Source organism: Aethina tumida, chromosome 1 (assembly GCF_024364675.1).
Source record: "Aethina tumida isolate Nest 87 chromosome 1, icAetTumi1.1, whole genome shotgun sequence".
Classification (NCBI taxonomy): Eukaryota; Metazoa; Arthropoda; class Insecta; order Coleoptera; family Nitidulidae; genus Aethina; species Aethina tumida.
In genome coordinates, this window is record NC_065435.1 from 45,405,681 (window position 1) to 45,425,060 (window position 19,380).

At 30.9% G+C, this 19,380-nt stretch overlaps 1 protein-coding gene across 2 annotated transcripts in view; it reads left to right on the forward strand.

Moving 5' to 3' along the window:
• Nucleotides 1-19,380, forward strand: part of LOC109602866 (papilin) — a 52,827-nt gene that overhangs the window by 682 nt on the left and 32,765 nt on the right. The gene's annotated exons all lie outside the window — the stretch shown is intronic.

Consider the following 19,380-nt stretch of genomic DNA (forward strand, 5'->3'; position numbering starts at 1 on the left):
TATCTAAATTTCTTAATCAAATAAATTTTCTACTGTTTACAAAATATTTAAAATTTTCTTACATTATTTTTATTTTTTGTTTAATTTAGGCAATAATAATTAATTGAAAATTTAAAATTTTTTGTTTAATTAAAAACTGTTTATATGATCACTCAATTTTAACTGTTAATTATGCTTATTATTATTATTATACATACAGGAACAATTTATTTATTTAATTTGATATAAAAAATGTCGACACTTTAAAACTATATTACGTCATAAAAATATAATAAAACAAGTCAATGTGTTATTATAATTTATTATAAAAAATAGTAAATATTATATGGGAAAATGTTAACAAACAGTCATTTCCTATACAGTAAAAATTATATACATAAAGTAAACAGTTTCACTGAAGTTTCTGCTTAATGTTTTTTAAAATAAACACCCTCAAAACTATTTAATACTACTGTTTATTTCCTTTTAACTGTTATTCAACAACGAATTTATTTCTTTAAGAGCATGTTTGTAGGAAACAGTCCCGAAATGGTTCATGAATTCACTTGTATGTGTATTTTACGTGGGTTTATACAGTTTTTATGGGTATTACGGAGTGGAGGCTGACATTTGGACTGATTAAAGTCAACACCATTCAAAGTTTACTTAGCAAATAGTTCGACCAATACAAAATTCAAGAGTCAATCGTATGATTGCTATTTATACTTTCATTCACACGTTTCGCCCGTTCAGACGACAGAGTAAAAATAATGGATGTTATGGATAAAATTCGTCGAATCAGTGCAATCAATGGTATGAGTAGCATTCGGTAATGTGGACGGCAAATATTGGTTTTTATGTAACGTCCAAATCTTCTAAACAAATAAACACGTTTTAGGGAATCGTAGAAAGGTAAACGAATGATGTAATTTATAAATACTGAGCACGATTTTATTGTCACAAAAAATAAAACCAATAAATTCGCTTCCACAAAGCCAGATGTAATTAAAATTAAAATAACCATAATTATATTTCGATTTTTTGCCACTAAAATTCGTTTTTTGAACGTTGCATGCCTCAGAATATTGGTTGATTACAGCAAAATAAAAAAGAGTCGGTGGTTGCTAAATGGATAATTATTAGTTGGCCTGTGGCACAGGAAAAACTCGATTAATTAGCGGGCACGATTTTGCATTTTATCGCCGCACAAGACCATTCCGGGCCGGCAATCGAATATCGCCGTTCAAACATCGATGCATCGACTGATTAATATGTCAAAGTTAATTCGGCAGCGAGTGCATTGTTTCAGTCACAATAAACTGTTCGTTTATTCATGACGCGTGTTAGATGTAAAGATCAATTAAATCGATAGGCGATCGTCGAGGGTGGGTCTAAAAATAAGTCGAAGTGATTTAAATATTCGAAAAGTTTCTGTTTTGACGCCGTCCATTGCCTCAAGGTTTCTCGCTGTCGTCTCGCAAAAGTGTGCACTATTGTTCCTGGAAATATCGTCTAGACAAGAGCAAAGCCACTTTCCGCATCGTTTCCTATAAAGATGTATCGGGTTACATGCGAAGAAATCGAAAATAAAAAAGGCACGAGGCGGCGGCGCGAGTGTGAGAGGTTTGTGTGAAATGTGGCTGTGATACCGATATTAACATATCGAAGACGACACATATAATTAAACATTCAACGCGGATTCCGCGAATATACATATACAGGCCTTTTTTAGTAAGGGTAATTGCATACATGGCTTGAGTTTTGAATGATATGCAAATGGCAGGGAATAATACTGTTAATTATTTTACTTCCTTCAAATGACGTTGTTCGATTCGCTGAAAAGTTATTTATATATGTGAGCACTCGGGGAGTACTAACAGTTTCCCTTGCAAACGTTCCGGAGGACCGACAAAGAGGAAATGCGAAAATTAGTGGGCAACGGACATTTTTTAGAAACTTTCATCGCTCACTGTCGGTAACCTTCGAGGGTTACGTGAGTAAATTGCATGCTTCGATTTATTTTACGTTTCGAGCAGTATTCGTCATTAAAGCTTCGGTTTTATGCGGCCATAAAATTTTTTTCAATTACGTTCACCAGGGAAGAAGGCACTGCAGTTAGTAATTAAAGCATTCAAATATTGAAACAGTGGATAATAAGAGTATTCAACTTATTAGATTAATTGCCACGAAGTGTTTTATGTGCATTTAATAACTGCGGAATATCGATTACGTATATTTATTTATAGGGTTTTAATAATCTCGCAGGACCGTTTTGATGATGGTCGTGGTGATTGATAATAATCGATACGTATAAATCACTAGCGCTTCTTAGAACGAAATTAATTTTTATCCTACATCAAAATAAATTATGAATCGGACACATTCAAATTGCTTAATGGCTGGTAGAAGTAAATAGTAGGGAAAACGGAGACCTACCATCTCTCCCAACTGATTGATTTCGGTTCCACGTCTAACCGCTTATTAAAGTCTCTGCTTATTAAAAACATTTCTAGACAATTACTCTGGGAAACTTAATACTGTTGCATCTGAACCGGCCAAATAAGCCATTATTTTGATAATATTTTCTCAGGTTCGGGTTTTAATTAAATCGATAACGATAAACTTAATTAAAGTTATAATAAAGAAATTTTCATAGTTAAGATGTTACTATCATTTAAATCATATTTATTAATTATTTAACGATATTAATACATAAATATGAGATAATACTAAATATAGATATTTTATATGATAATTAAATAGTGATGTGAATAAAATTAATTTTATAGACAAACTCTTAATTAACTGTCAACTTCGTCAATAATTATTATAATTATTAACACAAGTAAAGGGGACAAACAAAGAAATCCCAAAGAAGAAGCAGTCAAGGTTTTTTTAATAAGGGAATATTTATTTCAGTGGGTATTAAAAAACATGTTAAACAAATAAATAGAAAAAATTGTTCAGTAACATTTGTTCCTTAAAAACTAAACAATTAATGTTTCAAGTAAAATTTTCAATTAATTCTCAGTTTCTTAAGTAATAATTATAATTATCAACACAAATACAGGAGTCTCAAGCAGGAATTAGTTAATTCTATTTTTTAAATAAGAGAATATTTATTTCAGTAGATATTAAAGAACATGTTAAACAAATAAATAGAAAAAATTGTTCAGCAACTTCGGTTACTTAAAAACTAAACATTATTGTTTCAAGTAAAATTCTTAATTAATTCTCAGCATCTTAAGTAATAATTATAATTATCAACACAAATACAGGAGTCTCAAGCAGGAATTTGTTAAGTCTATTTATTAAATAAGGGAATATTTATTTCAGTAGGTATTAAAGAACATGTTAAACAAATAAATAGAAGAAATTGTTCAGCAACATTGGTTACTTAAAAACTAAACATTATTGTTTCAAGTAAAATTCTTAATTAATTCTCAGCATCTTAAGTAATAATTATAATTATCAACACAAATACAGGAGTCTCAAGCAGGAATTTGTTAAGTCTATTTATTAAATAAGGGAATATTTATTTCAGTAGATATTAAAGAACATGTTAAACAAATAAATAGAAGAAATTGTTCAGCAACATTGGTTAATTAAAAACTAAACATTATTGTTTCAAGTAAAATTCTTAATTAATTCTCAGCATGTTAAGTAATAATTATAATTATCAACACAAATACAGGAGTCTCAAGCAGGAATTTGTTAAGTCTATTTATTAAATAAGGGAATATTTATTTCAGTAGGTATTAAAGAACATGTTAAACAAATAAATAGAAGAAATTGTTCAGCAACATTGGTTAATTAAAAACTAAACATTATTGTTTCAAGTAAAATTCTTAATTAATTCTCAGCATGTTAAGTAATAATTATAATTATCAACACAAATACAGGAGTCTCAAGCAGGAATTTATTAAGTCTATTTATTAAATAAGAGAATATTTATTTCAGTAGATATTAAAAAACATGTTAAACAAATAAATAGAAAAAATTGTTCAGCAACTTCGGTTACTTAAAAACTAAACATTATTGTTTCAACTAAAATTCTTAATTAATTCTCAGCTTCTTAAGTAATAATTATAATTATCAACACAAATACATTAATCTCAAGCAGGAATCAATCTTTTTTTAACTAAGAGAATATTGTTATGTTAAACAAGAATATTGAAAAAAATGTTCAGCAGCATTACTTATACCAAATATTATTGTTTCAAGTAAAAATCTTAGTTAATACTCAATTTCTTAATTAATAATTGTAATTATTAACACAAATACAGTTGTCTCAAGCAGGAATCAGAAAGTATTTTTTAAAATAAGGGAACATTTGTTACAGTAGACATCAAAGAACATGTTAAACAAGTAATTAGAAAAGTTTACCAACATTACTTACCAAAAGCATGATTCTTATAAATAACAATCTTAATTATCAACTTACTGAATAATAATTGTAATTAATACAAGTAAATAAATCATAAAATATGAATCAGCTAAGTCTATTTTAAATAAGGGAATGTGTGTTACAGTAGGCATCAAAGAACATGTTAAACAAGTAAATTGAAAAACTTGCCCAGCAACATTGTTCACCTAAAATTTCAACATCATTGTTTCTCGTATAAACTGATTTTTCAACTTGTTACTTCTATTTCTTATAAAAATTCTGAAGATGCTCCAAAATATAACATAATTTAATTTCGTGATTTTTAATTTTTGAACAATTTGGAACTACATACATTCGAGCGTGTTCAATAACGTCTTAAGTTTAATTTTCTTGAACGTAACGAGAATTGCAATTCCGAAATACATTTTCAAGTATCTTCTTAATGACACGTTAAACCTCCCGATTTACGCACAAAAAAGAGCCTGCGGTCGACCAGTGCTAGTTAAAAAGGAAGACATCAGTCTTCTTAAAAGTGGTATGCCCCAGAGACCGACAAAGATTACATGCCTTGGGTGCCCTCGGATTTGGTAGCTTGTTAGTGGCTGCTGGCTTCGGAGACATGCAGACAATGATTTCTGGTGGAACACAATAGAAAATACTGAAAGAAATGGTGGGTCCGCGTCGGGCGTGCGTTTCGAGATTTTGTGTGTCTACGTGTGTAAAAAAAGGCGGCCTCATGTCGAGCAGTCTTGGCCATCACATGACGACCAAGAATGTTAATGGCTCTCAGCGTAATATCGGGGCAGATTGTGTGTATCGTAAAAGTTTTCTTTATATCTAGTCGGATTCTGCAAATGGACAGTGTATATTGGAATGGAATTTTAACTCTAACGAACTATGTGCACAGCTCTAGTCTGTTGCTGAGGCACGAGGAAGGCACAGCACGTAACGTTCGAATAATTAAACAATAATCAGAAACTGAGGCGACTTCAGAGAAATTGGGGAAACGCACAAAAGGATCTGATAAGATAATTTCGTGGTCTCTCCGTGACAAAGCCCGAGACGGAGTCACTCACTGTGTTATTATATCAAGTCGGGATTCTTTATTCGGCGAATTCCAACCCTCATCGGGACGGACTTATCTAAACATTATCTGGTGTTGGGTTACGGCACAAAGGCCCCTAATTCGTTCGTGTGAAGACAGACAGTTAACCCTTAATTTTTATGGTGATTAGGCGTTCACAGGGCCAGACTGAAGTGAGAATGTGGACGTGTAGTCGGTAACAGGTAAAAGAAACAGAAGCAATCGACCGAATAAAAATCGAGAAACAAATCACTCTGCAAGGCATCTGGCCTGTACAAATATTTACAACTGAAATACCTCATTACGCTGGCTCTGTGTAACTGATTAGTAGACAACTGGTTAAAATTAAATCTCCAGAAAGATCTGAATACGAACATACACGAATCACTTTTTTTATTAACAGTTTATACATTTATAAATATGAAACTTCTAAGCGCCTTTATTAGTTTTTGGTTTGAATTAATACATAATAAAATACTTATTCTTTGTGTTTTATAGATTCACATTTTTGAAAACATTTTATATATGTTATACTCAAATAAATTTAATTTAAATTTTTATTATTGTGATCAAAATTATTAATGATAATTTACATTTTCTTAACTAAATCTTTTTGTCATTACATCAAAATGAAAGAAGTACTTTTTCTAAAAAAATTTAGCTGCATATTTTGTAGTAAATTAAAATTTTTATACGTTTTTGGTTTTAAGCACCAGATAATTTTTCTTTTAATATAATTATTTAATTTTTTATTTCCATTATAATATTTTTCTTAACTTTTCCCTAAACAGAAGTTAATAAAATATTTTATAGTCAAAGAAAATGTAATTTATCGTTTTATTCTTTAAATACATTATATATGAAACGTATTACAATTATATCAAAAGATCTCTAAAAAAATTTCTTTATGTTTTTAAATTGAAATTTTTTATAATTTTAGGATTTTAAGCACAAGATTTTTTTTTAAATAATTATTTAAAATTTTTTGTTTTCGTTAATATACTTTTCCCAAAAAAGAGTTAATAAAATAAATTTTATTTAGACTATGAAATGCATTTTATATTATTATTCTCTGAATAAAGTTATAAGTGAAGATTTCTAAAAGTGACTTTAATTATTTTTTTTGTAATTATATCAATATGAAAAAAAAACATTCTCTAAAAAATTATGAAGTTGAGGATTTCCAAAAGTGAATTTTTAACTATTTTTTTTGTAATTAAATCAATTGAAAAAAATGTATTTAATTTTAACTGAATATTTTGTGGTACATTGAAATTTTTTATAATTTTAGGACTTTAAGCAAAAAATTATTTTTCTCTTAAAATAATTATTTAATTTTTTTTATTTTAAGTAATATTTTTAATATACATTTCACTGAAAAAGTTAATAAAATTATAAGTAGAGCTTTTCAAAAGTGACTTTTTAACTCAATTTTTTATAATTATCATATATCAATATGAAAAAAATATTTTCTCTAAAAAATTCTTTAAATTTTAACTGAATATTTTGTGGTAAATTGAAACTTTTTTTTAAGTTTAAGGGTTTTAAGCACTAGATAATTATATTCATTAATATTCTTCATATTTTTTTCTAAAAAGAGTTAATAAAACAAATTTTAAAATCAAAATAAATAAATATTTTATACCTTTCTAGAGAAGGCAAGACTAAAACTTTACTGAACCCTTTAGAAAAAGGTTTAAAATAACCATTTCCTTAAAAACTCTTTCAAGTTTGTCACTCACATTATTAGCACATTTTGAAAAATTGTGTTTTCTTAACTGCTTTTATGTAAGGTGTAAGGTGTTTAAACTTTTCAGGAAAAAGAGTAAATATTAGAGAATTGTATAGAATCAACTAAAAAAAAGTTGATCCTTTAATAATTTTATTTAAATCAATGATCCCATACAAGAAAATATAATAATATAATTCATACTCCTTCTAAGCCAAAAAAAAAATCTGGACAAACACTTTTTCGGTAAACTTACACTCGAATTACATAAACGGGTCGTCAAAAACGGCTTTCATGTAAATTTTACCTGCAACACAACACGAAGTCAAACAAACTATTGACACCAATTATCACTGGCCGTATTCCAAGGCGGGAGTGCAGGGCACGAGTCAAATGTCGTAAATGCGTGCATTTATGTAAAAAGATACCGTTGCACGCTGGAAAGATGAATTATATCTGTTTGTACTAGCAGTACAAACATTAAACAGTCTGCTACCGTTGTACACACTGGCCCTAGGTGATTTCCACGAACATCGCAGCACCTGGTATTGCGAAATTTCAGTCATCACGATGATCTATGTGCCACAACGAGGAAACTAACTGCATGCACATAAATCATTGTTCCAATCGAATTTTTTCCAGTCCATCATTGAGCTTATTAACGCCAACTAACAATGCACTCGTTATCATGTACGGTTAGGTAATAATGAGTTATCCGATACGAGTTTACGAAATTATTGTCATCGTTTTCTCAAAATGTTTCCGCATTTGGAACGTAAAATTGTTACTTAAAATGTGTGTACAGTTCCAAGATAAGGAAAGCATTTTAATCCCTATTTAGTAAAATTAAATGTGCTTTGGGTGATGGCAAACTGTAGATAAAGTCGAGCCGCTTTACTTTTACTATGCCTTTGTTGGTTTTGTTATGAACCTGTTAAATGGCCATTGCATTCTACTATTACTGAAATAAAAGCAATTTTAAATGGTTATTATGCACATGTATGGCCGCAATTGCCCATTAACGTTGCCTTGCAAATAACTAAATTATTGTTAAGTAGTTATTCAAATTATGACCTGCGAAAATTCCTATTTGGATTATTATTATTATTATTATTGTCACAGTCACGAAAGTGGCAATTGAATAATTTTTTTAAATATCAAATCAAAAATATTAAACCAAATAATTTGCCTTCAAAATTGATTAATGCACAACCTGTATGTCTGATGTAGGTAAACGTATCCGTCCTACAAGACGTATGACCAAAGATATCGTGGATCTATCAAATTACAAAATGATCGTCGGTGCAGAAGCGCTTCTAGTATCGAGTATCATAAAAGTATTGGGTGTTAAGTGTTTGTTTAGATAAATGAAGTGATGTATTAATGGGTTGGAAATCTCAATTGAATATTCAAATTGAGGCAATGGAATTAATCAAGGTCGCCGAAAATGTGTTACAAACTTATTAAGGCCACACAGTTCCAATCGTCAGTAATATTAAAAATAGAATAATGAATTTCGCATAAATCAAAAATTGTGTATCGTGTTAATCGACGAATTCAGCAATGCGACGTTGACGATTTAGCTTTGGGTGTTTGCCGTGGTTCAAATTACGGGCCCCGTATGTATTAACTAGGAATGCTAATTTTTCAATTACCTCCTAGTACCAACGAGCAAGATAACACTTTTGTAGCTGTCATTTATGCACATAAACCTCCAATATTACTATTACTCGCCATCACCATTCTATAATCAAGCCATTAACATAGACCCATAAGCCCGGCATTTTAAGGCATTAAACACATCTTGGTTCGTGCTTAGATTCGCAAAATTACGGTCCTACGTCCAGCTATAATTTTCAAGTGATTACATTCATTCGAAGATTATGATCTTTTATAGGCTTACCTTGAAATTGCCATCGTTTACTCAGGACCGTGGCTACTAACAAGTCAAATAAAATTGCTGTAAACTGTAAACGTAAAAAATTGCCCGGCGATTATGAGATGCAGCAGAAATATGGGGATAATTTTTCAAGCTACCGCCGACAAAATAAAAATGTTTTAATTATCATTTTCGTACATCGATCACCGGCTTTTCAAGAATGTAAATAAAACATCGAGCGGAAGATTAATGCCTCGCCTCCGGGCTACCTTCCATAAAAGCGACTGTTAAAGGAAATTAAATCGTGGATTCTCCTGATATCTTAATGTTTAGATGAAATTATTTCGAAAAGATCAACATCACTTTCGCTACATTCAGTTGTGGCCATAATTATAGCAACTTAAAATATATTAAAACTATTGGCTGTACTACCTGAATTGGATGCCAGTACCTTTAATCTTTGTTGTTTTTTCTGTTATTGTTCTGTCTATTATGCAATTGGTCAATATAATTTTATTTAAAAAAAAAAAATTCAGTGGACAAAATTATAGCAACTTTTTACTTTATGGTCTTTTATTGCTCTCTGTGAATTTAAATCGATTATTTACGAGAGGTCTTTCGCTTATTATAAATACTTAATAATTGGTCGTTAAGTTAAACAGAAAGAAAAATTATAATTCATTAACAAGACTGAGAAAAACAAGAAGAGATGGTTAAGAGTCAATTGTTAATCGTTTCCTGTATTATTAAAAATTAAAGAGAAAGAGGCCAAGTGGTAACTAGGAAAAAATTTTGACTAACTAGATAATTCAAATGTCAAAAAACAATTTAAAAGAGAGAGACTTGACTGCGAGAAGATTATTAATGGATGGGGGTTCTTTTGATCCTAAACCTACAAGGAAAACCCTAGTTTCTACAAAAAATGTTAAGGTCCAATTTTAACTTGCTTAAGATCACACTCAATGGACCACATAAGAGTGGGGACGAGTAGTTTTTAGTGATAAGTTTAAATTTATAAAAAATGAAAGTTCTGCTTATGTTAGATATCCTACAAGGATAAGACTACACAAAAAGTTTGGTATACCCACAGTAAAACATGTGGTGATTCAATTATACTATGGGGATGCTTCTATTCTTCTGGCGTAAACTGATTTATGTTCTGGGATATGTTAAACAATAATTTTCTTCCATATATTGAATAAATTATGCCCTTTCTAAATGTGTTTCAGGATGAAAATGATCCCATAATTCTAAAATTGTGACAAAATTGGTTAAAAGTTATGTGTTGTCCATTTCCATCTCCACACAACAACCCTATAGAACATAAAAATTTTACATATTTAAATGAACACATCACAGCAATTCAAGAAACTTGAAAGAATATATACTACTGATTTATTCCATTTTTTTTTTTTTTTTTTTTGACAAATATTAACCTATTACAGAATAATAATTGATTAAAAAATTAAACAAAAATCTTAAAACATAAATTATCAGAAGCTAATAATGTGTCGGACATTCACTGATGCCACAACATTTTCATCCCACACTGAATCTGACGTCTTAGTTCATTAAGAGTCCGTGGGGGACGTTATAAATGCCTTCAGCGTCGCCCCATCATTTCCCACACATGTTCGATTGGGGAAAGGTCTGAAGATCTGGGTAGCCAAGGCAGTAAATTCACATGGGAGGCTTCTAAGAAGTTTAATGTAGGCCTAGCAATATGTGGATGGGTATTATCTTGCTGAAAAATTAGTCCAAGATCTCTTCTTATGTAAGGATGAAAATAAGGCTCCAAAACGTCATCTACATGTCGCTGGGACGTCATATTGCCACTAATGAAAACTGAAAGTGATCTGCCATATACCAATCACAACAATGGCGACTGTGGTTTGTTGGTAGAAGTAAGTCCATAAAAAGACGATAAAATCGTAGGCCAAAAGACCTTATATGGAGGTAAACAGATCGAATACCAATTGGCCTATCTTCATCGGTAAAAAATCACCAATCATCATCCTGTCCCTTAAGGCTAATAATCTAAGATGACGATCTTGTGGCTCTGTGGTAACTCTGGGTCTTCCTTAGCCTCTTGCTCTACCTCTTCTGTCCTCTTCACTCGCTTAATTGATTTAAAATTATTTCTTCTTCGTACTTTAGGCATGTTAAACATTTAGTACAAATTACTAATTTTTTTACTGTTAGTATAGGTGTTAAATTAAAAAAACACTAATTTAAAAGCTCAATTAAGAAAAATGTATGTAATATTTTATAAAACAAAAATATAGTAATATAACACAGCATAAAACAACAATAATAAATTAATATTATTTTAACAGTTCACATAAAATATAAGAGTTATGGCTAAAACATTTTAAAAAGTTGCTGAAATAATGACCGCCACCATATAATTGTACCACTTTGTATTTGAATCATTAATTTAATCGACGATCACGATTCTTAATTAGACCATGTTTATTTACTAGTGCCCATTTACCTAATTGCACCGACATAAACTGTGAGTAAAATTTGAAGTATGCCTTGTCTGGATTATACACGCGTCAATCAGCAACAAACTACTTGAATTTTAAAAAAAAGGAATCAAGTAAATACACGTAAGGCTGATTGAAATTGTCTGGCCACAATTTTAGACCAGATTCTCGTCGAACGAAACGAGCCCTGCATGCGTGCATCCACTTAAATTGCCTTGTGGGCCGCCTGAACTTAGGGAATGCATTAAGCGGCCATAAAATCAAAAATACAATGGTGTGTGTGGAGTAACTGTAAACCGTTTATTATGCAGCTTGCACTTTAAGTGCAAGCACATGCGAGCCTGCTAAAAATATTCCGGATTAAGCTGAAAGTAAATTTAATATTAAACGGTTAATCATTTCTGTTTCGATTCGTGTTTTCGGAACGGTTGTTGCAGGTCAGTTACCGTCTCTTCCGGGGTTATTTGACGTGTTTGTTGAATATTGATGCTGGCCGGGTTCTGGTTAGCTTTCGTTTTCTAATAACACATCAATTTGGAAAAATTCCCGAAAAACAATTTACAGATCGGCGCCGGAATTCGATATTGGTAATTGTTTCCTTGATGTTGAGGTGTATTGAACCGTGCAAGGCTCAGTGGAAGAAAACAAGGCCGTCCATTCTGGATATTTGACGTTTTAATGTTTTTTTTTTTTAAACCAATAAACAACATTTTCTGATGTGCATTAATTAATAAAATGTATATATGCATATCGATTAAGCCCATCTGCATATCATTAACAATTAAATGTGTGATTAAACGACTCCTGACAATAGGAAACCGTTACTAGTTTGGTACTCTCACCGAGTGAAATAATAGATTGCTGCTTGTTGACAGACAGCGTGTCTCGCCTTTTCATTACATCACCCCGGTCATTTATATTCTACTACACTGTTGATATCGTAATTACTGGTTTCTATGAACTGTTGAATTAACGTCACTTTTAATTCACTCGTTAAGTGCGGAACTTATGCACCGCTCATCCTGATGATTAATTTATATTTTTATGGGCCATTTATGTGGATGACTAACGGGGGTGGAGGCAACAAATTTTCTTGCGCACAATCACCGAAATGATCGATATAAATTAGCGTTTACACCCGTTTCGAACAGGTTTCATAAGCTTTTACATCGACGACCCGATACTTTGCAGTGAGATATCGATCTGTAGGTCAGAAAGAAAGTGTTGATGTAAATAATGAACAATCTTCCATCAGACACCGGGTAGAGTCTTTGTGTGGTCCCTCGCTATTAAGGATCGCAGCGTCTCCGCATTGACCACCGCGGATACGCCGCATGATGAAGGTGGTTTCGGAGTAATCACCAAACGAAGACACACCATGACTAACAATTTCGATGGACAATTAGACCTGTCTCTCAAAAAATGGCTTAATCGTTACGTTTTTCGTAATAAATTTACCTCCGGCTGCGAGGACGCCTCACAAAGGCTGCACTGATCTTAACACCGGCCGCGGACTTAAAAGACCTTTAAAACAACTTTGTACACTGAGTAATGCATCAATTATATTTTATTTGATTTTATTTACTTCAATTTTAATTTTTTTGTGTTTTTGAAGTCTTAAAAAATAGAGTAATATAAAATTAGTTTAGTGTTTTTAAAAATACGGTGTATTCAGAATATTTTTTTAAAAATATTTCAATATATGGGTAATTGTTTAATCGGAAAAAAATAAGTTGTCCATTGAATTTAGCAACTTTCAGAATGGATATCGTAAGACATTCCATATTAATAAGTTTGTATCAGAGTTAAAAATCTTTACAATAGTGAAACTGATTCTATCACAATGGACAAACTTAAAGAACCTTTGAAATAACTTTGTTTACTGAATAATACATTAATTACATTTTATGACAATTACTTACCTCAATTTCAATTACTCTAATTTTATATTGATATTGAAAATTAGATAAATAAAGAAATAGTGTCTTTGAAAAGACAGTGAGGTCACTTAAAGATCAAAACTCCCCTCTACTACTTTAAAAGATAGACAATTGTTTAGAGAATTTCTGAATAACAGCTTAAAATATAGACACTTAAGATATTTGTTTAACACTAAATTAACAACCTTCAAAATGGGTAACATAAAGTATTGCATATTAAGAGTTAAACATTTTTGAATAATAGTGCTTATTATAATTACTTCACTGGTCCAAGTTAAGCTGAAAGAAAAATTGTAATTCATTAACAAGACTTAAAGGAAAGGAAAAATTTTTGACTGAATTTGGAAAACTTGAAAGAAAAAATAGATAGATAATTTAAATGTCAAAAAACACCTGGAGGAAAAGGAACTTGTTGAAATTAGTTTAAGGAGTGTGAGAAGATTATTAATAGATGGGGAAAGGTTTGTACTAAAAATGTGAAGGTCCAATTTTGACTTGTTTAGGATCACACTTAATGGACCACAGAAGAGTGGAGACGAGTAGTTTTTAGTGACGAGTCTAAATTTATAAAAAATGAGGGTTCGTTATGTTAGACATCGTACAGAGACAAGACTGCACAAAAAGTTTGTTATACCCACAGTGAAACATGTGGTGGTTCAATTATGATGCTATGGGGATGTTTCAAATCTTCTGGCGTAAACCGATTTATGTACTGGGATATGTTAAACAATTATTTGCTTCCATATATTGAAGAAATTATGCTCTTTGTATATATGTTTCAAGATGAAAATGATCCCACAATTCTAAAATTGTGACAAATTGGTTAAAATTTTTGTCTTGTCCACTTTCATCTCCAGACAACAACCCTATAGAAAATATTGGAGATCAAGTTTGTAATCAAATTTTATATTTTAAAATATGGGTAATTTTTTAATCAAAAAAATAAGTTCTCTATTGAATTTAGAAAGCTTCAGAATGGATACCATAAGTTTGTATCAGAATTAAAAATCTTTACAATAGTTAAACTGATCCTATCACAATTGACAAACTTAAAAAACATTTAAAACAACTTTATATACTGAGTAATAATTAATTAATTAAATTATTAATTTTATGACAGTTATTTACCTAAATTTCAAGATTTTGTCTTCAAAAATTAGATAAATTAAAAATAAAAGGGTTCAAAATGAAATAGTGACTTTAAAAAAAGACAGTGGGGTTACTTATAGATGAAAACACCGCCCACTACCTTAAAAGACACTTGTTAAGATATTTTTTACGAAAAAATTCATTGAATTTGACAACCTTCAAAGTGGGTACTATAATAATATAGTAATATAATATTGGTAACCAAAAAAGACCTTTAATTTCTAAAAATAGACTTTTAATTTCTGAAAATTTCATACCAAACATCAGATTAAACATTTATTTTTATATTTTCTGTATTTCTTAATTAAATTATCGAGGTAAAAATGTAATAACATTTTTCCCCAAAAGATATGTCTTACAGTTTTGTTAATTAAGAGCCTAATAACGATATAATATAAACCCGAATAAAATATTTTCAGTATTAGTATCCAGTCCCACCATCTTAATTGAAAGTCCTTTAAACCCATTAAATTGAAGGTATTGCCTAATTTACCAAACAAAACGTAAATCAGTAACTTTCTTTCTGTGAGAATTCCTCAATTCCAGTTTTTCGATACTAATTACATAATCGTAAACAAGGTTCTTCGGCCTTAAAAGCACCAGTAAAACTTAACTGCCTTATTTATGATGTTGAATGTGTATTTTAATAAGGACGCATTTGTAAATAATTTGTAGTAACTGTTATCTACATCCAGGCGCATTAACACAGCAATAACTGAATGTTAAAATTAACCAAATATCTTAGCCGAAGCATCTGAGGCACGTACCGAGTTATTTCTATGTAACTCAAAAATTTAAGAGATCCCGCAATTTGCGTTGATAGGGAATGAGTACGTAAACAAAATTTATTGTCCCTGAAAGAAGCCAAACACGTGCATGGGAAAGAACTCGCCTGTCGTCGCAGCCAACGGGCGACCACTTCAACTCGACGTAAAACTGTTTTTTTTTTTGTTTAACTCTTGGAACTATGTGGATTGTAATTATATTGTTGAAGTGCGTAAAATTTTTGTTTTTCCTTTTAATTTAACACGCAACGTATTGTATAATAGCAGTAATTCGAAGTCACATGATTACCATTTCCTCGTCTGTCACAACATCCAATAAATAAATAAGCCAACGTTAAGATATTTAGCGGAATATATGGAAGACGTTTTTATCAGATAAAACACCGTAAACCCGAATGCACATAAACTAATCCGTAGCCAGACCAATATGAAATTATTGCACATTAAATAATGATTTACAACTCGTAAATGGCAACTCATGCGGGTGGTAATTTCTTTCTGAAAGAGAATAAAAAGGTCCGCTTGTCATGTGGCCCAACAATGTAATAAGAAAAACATTTGCAAGCACATATGCGCAAGTTTTATTGCACTTCCTTGCCGGTTATTCTCATGTGAATCGCAAACGCATTTTGTGTTCCTCTAAACAATTTGCTCGGTATTAGGTCCATCGGTCGGAGATTAAGGGACGTGCATAAAAAAATTTTTGGACCACACAGATCGGCCACCCGCTTCGGGTACTTCGTTGCGTACGTCGACACTCATAGATTAAACTGCTGCAAAGTATCGCATTTCAAAAATCTTTCGTGGAGTGCTTTCAGAAATTCAACAATCCGTTTGACACCCCGGCTTTAACACTAGTTTTATGAAAACTAAAAAGATGAATTACAAATAAGGCAAATAGTGTTCAAAATTACAGATTATTATTAAAATATGTTAAAAATATGAGTCGTACAAAATTATAGTATTTTTTTTTTATTTTATGGCCTTTCATTGGTCTCTGAATTTAAAGTGGTCATTTGTTTATTATAATCATTTAATCATTGGTCGAAGTGAAACTAAAAAAAATATAATTCAGCATTACCAAGACCGAGAGAAACAAAAAGAGATGACTGAGAGTTTATGGCTAAATAAGTATATCATTTCCTGTGTTATTAAAAAATTTAGAGAATCTGATAGCTACGAAAAAATTTGAACTACGAATAACTTGAAAGAAAATCCATAATTAGATAATTCTAATGTCAAAAAAGAATCCAATCGTCAACTGAAATTAATGCCAAGCTAGAGAAAATGGGACTTACAGTCATGTGAAAAATAATAGGGACACTTGTATGAAATAAGTTGAAAATGTTGAAAAGTTAAAAACAATGTTTTCTTACAACAAAGTTCAGTTTTTAAGCTGGCCTGTCCAATCACCTGACCTAAATCCTATCGAGAACTTGTGGCACGTTGTGAAGATAGCTAGAGAGGTAAAAGTGTCACTAATAAAGAAGCTTTCTAGTTCCTGGTGGAGGATTCCCCAGAAAACGTGCCAAAAGTTGTTATATTCGATGCCTCGTCGATATTTTGCAGTTATTAGAAATAGTACTAAATAGATTAAAGAAATCCATTCAAACATATACATTTTTGGCAATTCTGAAATTGTCCCTAATTTATTTCAGATGTAAATGCAAAAAATTTTATAATTCAATTAATGTATAATATATTATAATAGTTCAAGGACTGTGTGAAAGTGGCTAGTTTCTACTAAAAATGTGAAAGCCCAATTTTAACTTACTCAGGATCAAAACAGTGGGGATGAATAGTTTTTAATGACAAGCCTAAATTTATAAAGGAATGATGGTTCTGTTTATGTTAAACATCCTATAACGACAAAACTACCCAAAAAGTTTATTATACTTACAATGAAACATTGTAGCGGTTCAATTAAGCTATGGGGATGCTTCAATTCTTCTGGAGTAGGCCCCCTTAGAGTGATTTATGTATAGGGATATATTAAACAACAATTTGCTTTCATATATTGAAGAAATGATACATTCAATAATTATGTTTCAACATGAAAACGATCCCAAACACAAATATAAAATTGTGTTTGGTTAAAAGACTAATTTCTAGACATCAACCCTAGAGAAAACATGGTGTATCACATTTATAATTAAATTCGATATAAAAATTTCACATATTAAATAAACTTTTTAAAATTTTATACAGATTTATTATGGTACATTCAAAAAAAGTTACTTATGATACAAATATTATTAATTTAAATATCCACCATCTTTATTATTTCAGTATTTTGTAAATAAACGTTGTTTATAAGTTGGTGGTATCAAAAGCCTTTATTTGAAAGCTTTTTAAAAAATCCTTATGTAAACACTATGGATTATCTAATTGATCGAACACATCCTACTTCTGATGGAATTTTTTAAATAATTTGTGTTTAATTTAATTGCTGAATTCTAGTTTTAAAATAACTTCAGTAAATTCGTTCTGTGATTCACACTATAACAATCAGGTTGATAACCCTATAAAACTTTTATATCTTTGCAATTGAACATTTGCGAATGATATATTTAAGTTTGTTTCCTAATGTCTGCAAAAAATCAGCTTTTTGACTCAAAAAATGATAATTAATATACGTTGATACAAAGTAGAAAGTTTTCTAGATTCATATTATCGAAATTAATGTTCCTCGCCCAAATCCCAACGACTTTTAACTTCTGTGTTAAAGTATCAAGTTTCCAGATAGAGACGTATCAGAAGAAAAATGTTTGGCGCCTTGTATAGATCGGTGGTCGATAAATTATTGGCTGGTAATTTGAGACACGTTCCCATGATATTTAAAAGGTTTCAAGCTCAAGTATACTTTACACCAGTGTAACCTCGTGTTTCGTAAAAAATAAGCTAATTATACAAGTATATTAATAGTTATTTTATTTTTCAGGTAAGTGTCTAATTGTAACGTGGTGTTTGGTAAGTCTAGTGATGCATTTGATCATGTGCGACCATAAAAACAAAGGATCATAAAGTTCATAAATTTTTCTAGACACGTGTAACAAGCAATAAATAAATATTATTGATTATAGTTATTTATATTATTCGATATCAAAGAGACTTCGGCGATGGTTAATTTAAAATCGCCCCAAGTGCTTACTAAAATGGAATTATGGCATTGGAATCGGGAGTGAAGAAATGGAACTAGTTATCATGGAATAAAGAACAAATGAATAAAATGTTTTTCAATTATCCTTCGTTGTTGTCAAGGTTTTCAACTACATGTCTTTATGGCTATATTTTTATTAATACTCATTATGCTTCATTCACATTAACTGAATTAAAATATGCTTAAATTTAATTAAGTTTATCGGTGTTGTAAATCTAATTGGATATCAAAGCAATAATTTCTCAATCACTACCTTTATTAGATATTTTAATTAAGGAGGTATATTGTCTATTATCCATCATTCGTGCTGCAAAGAATCGCCGTAAATTATGAGTTAAATTACTACATCTAAGAAACGCAAGTGCACGGGCGGTAAATTATTTTTCCACCATAATCTGTACTTTATAACCACCATATTTCCAACGAAAATAATTATATTTTAATAGTAAGACAGTCATCGGTTTTTTTTTTGAAAACCAGGTTTAATGATGACCGCCACATAAAATTGAAGGTTCACAGAGCCGTAAAGGCTAATGCGGTTCGAAGGTCGCGGCCGTTTTTCATTCATTTCGGTCCGGAGCCCGTAATTATACGCCGAAATGCATAGATTATATTACGCATTCCGGGCACCGAGCAGACGTACTGTACGAAAGGGAACTTTTCATTCATCAGTTCCGTTGCACGTAACTCATGGGAATGCGTGCGAGCGAGAGTCGACCTTTTGTCGTGATATATGCGAACGGCCGTTTTGTTTTATGTTTTTGCGTCCGATTTGTGAGAAAATCCCTCGGCCAATGCC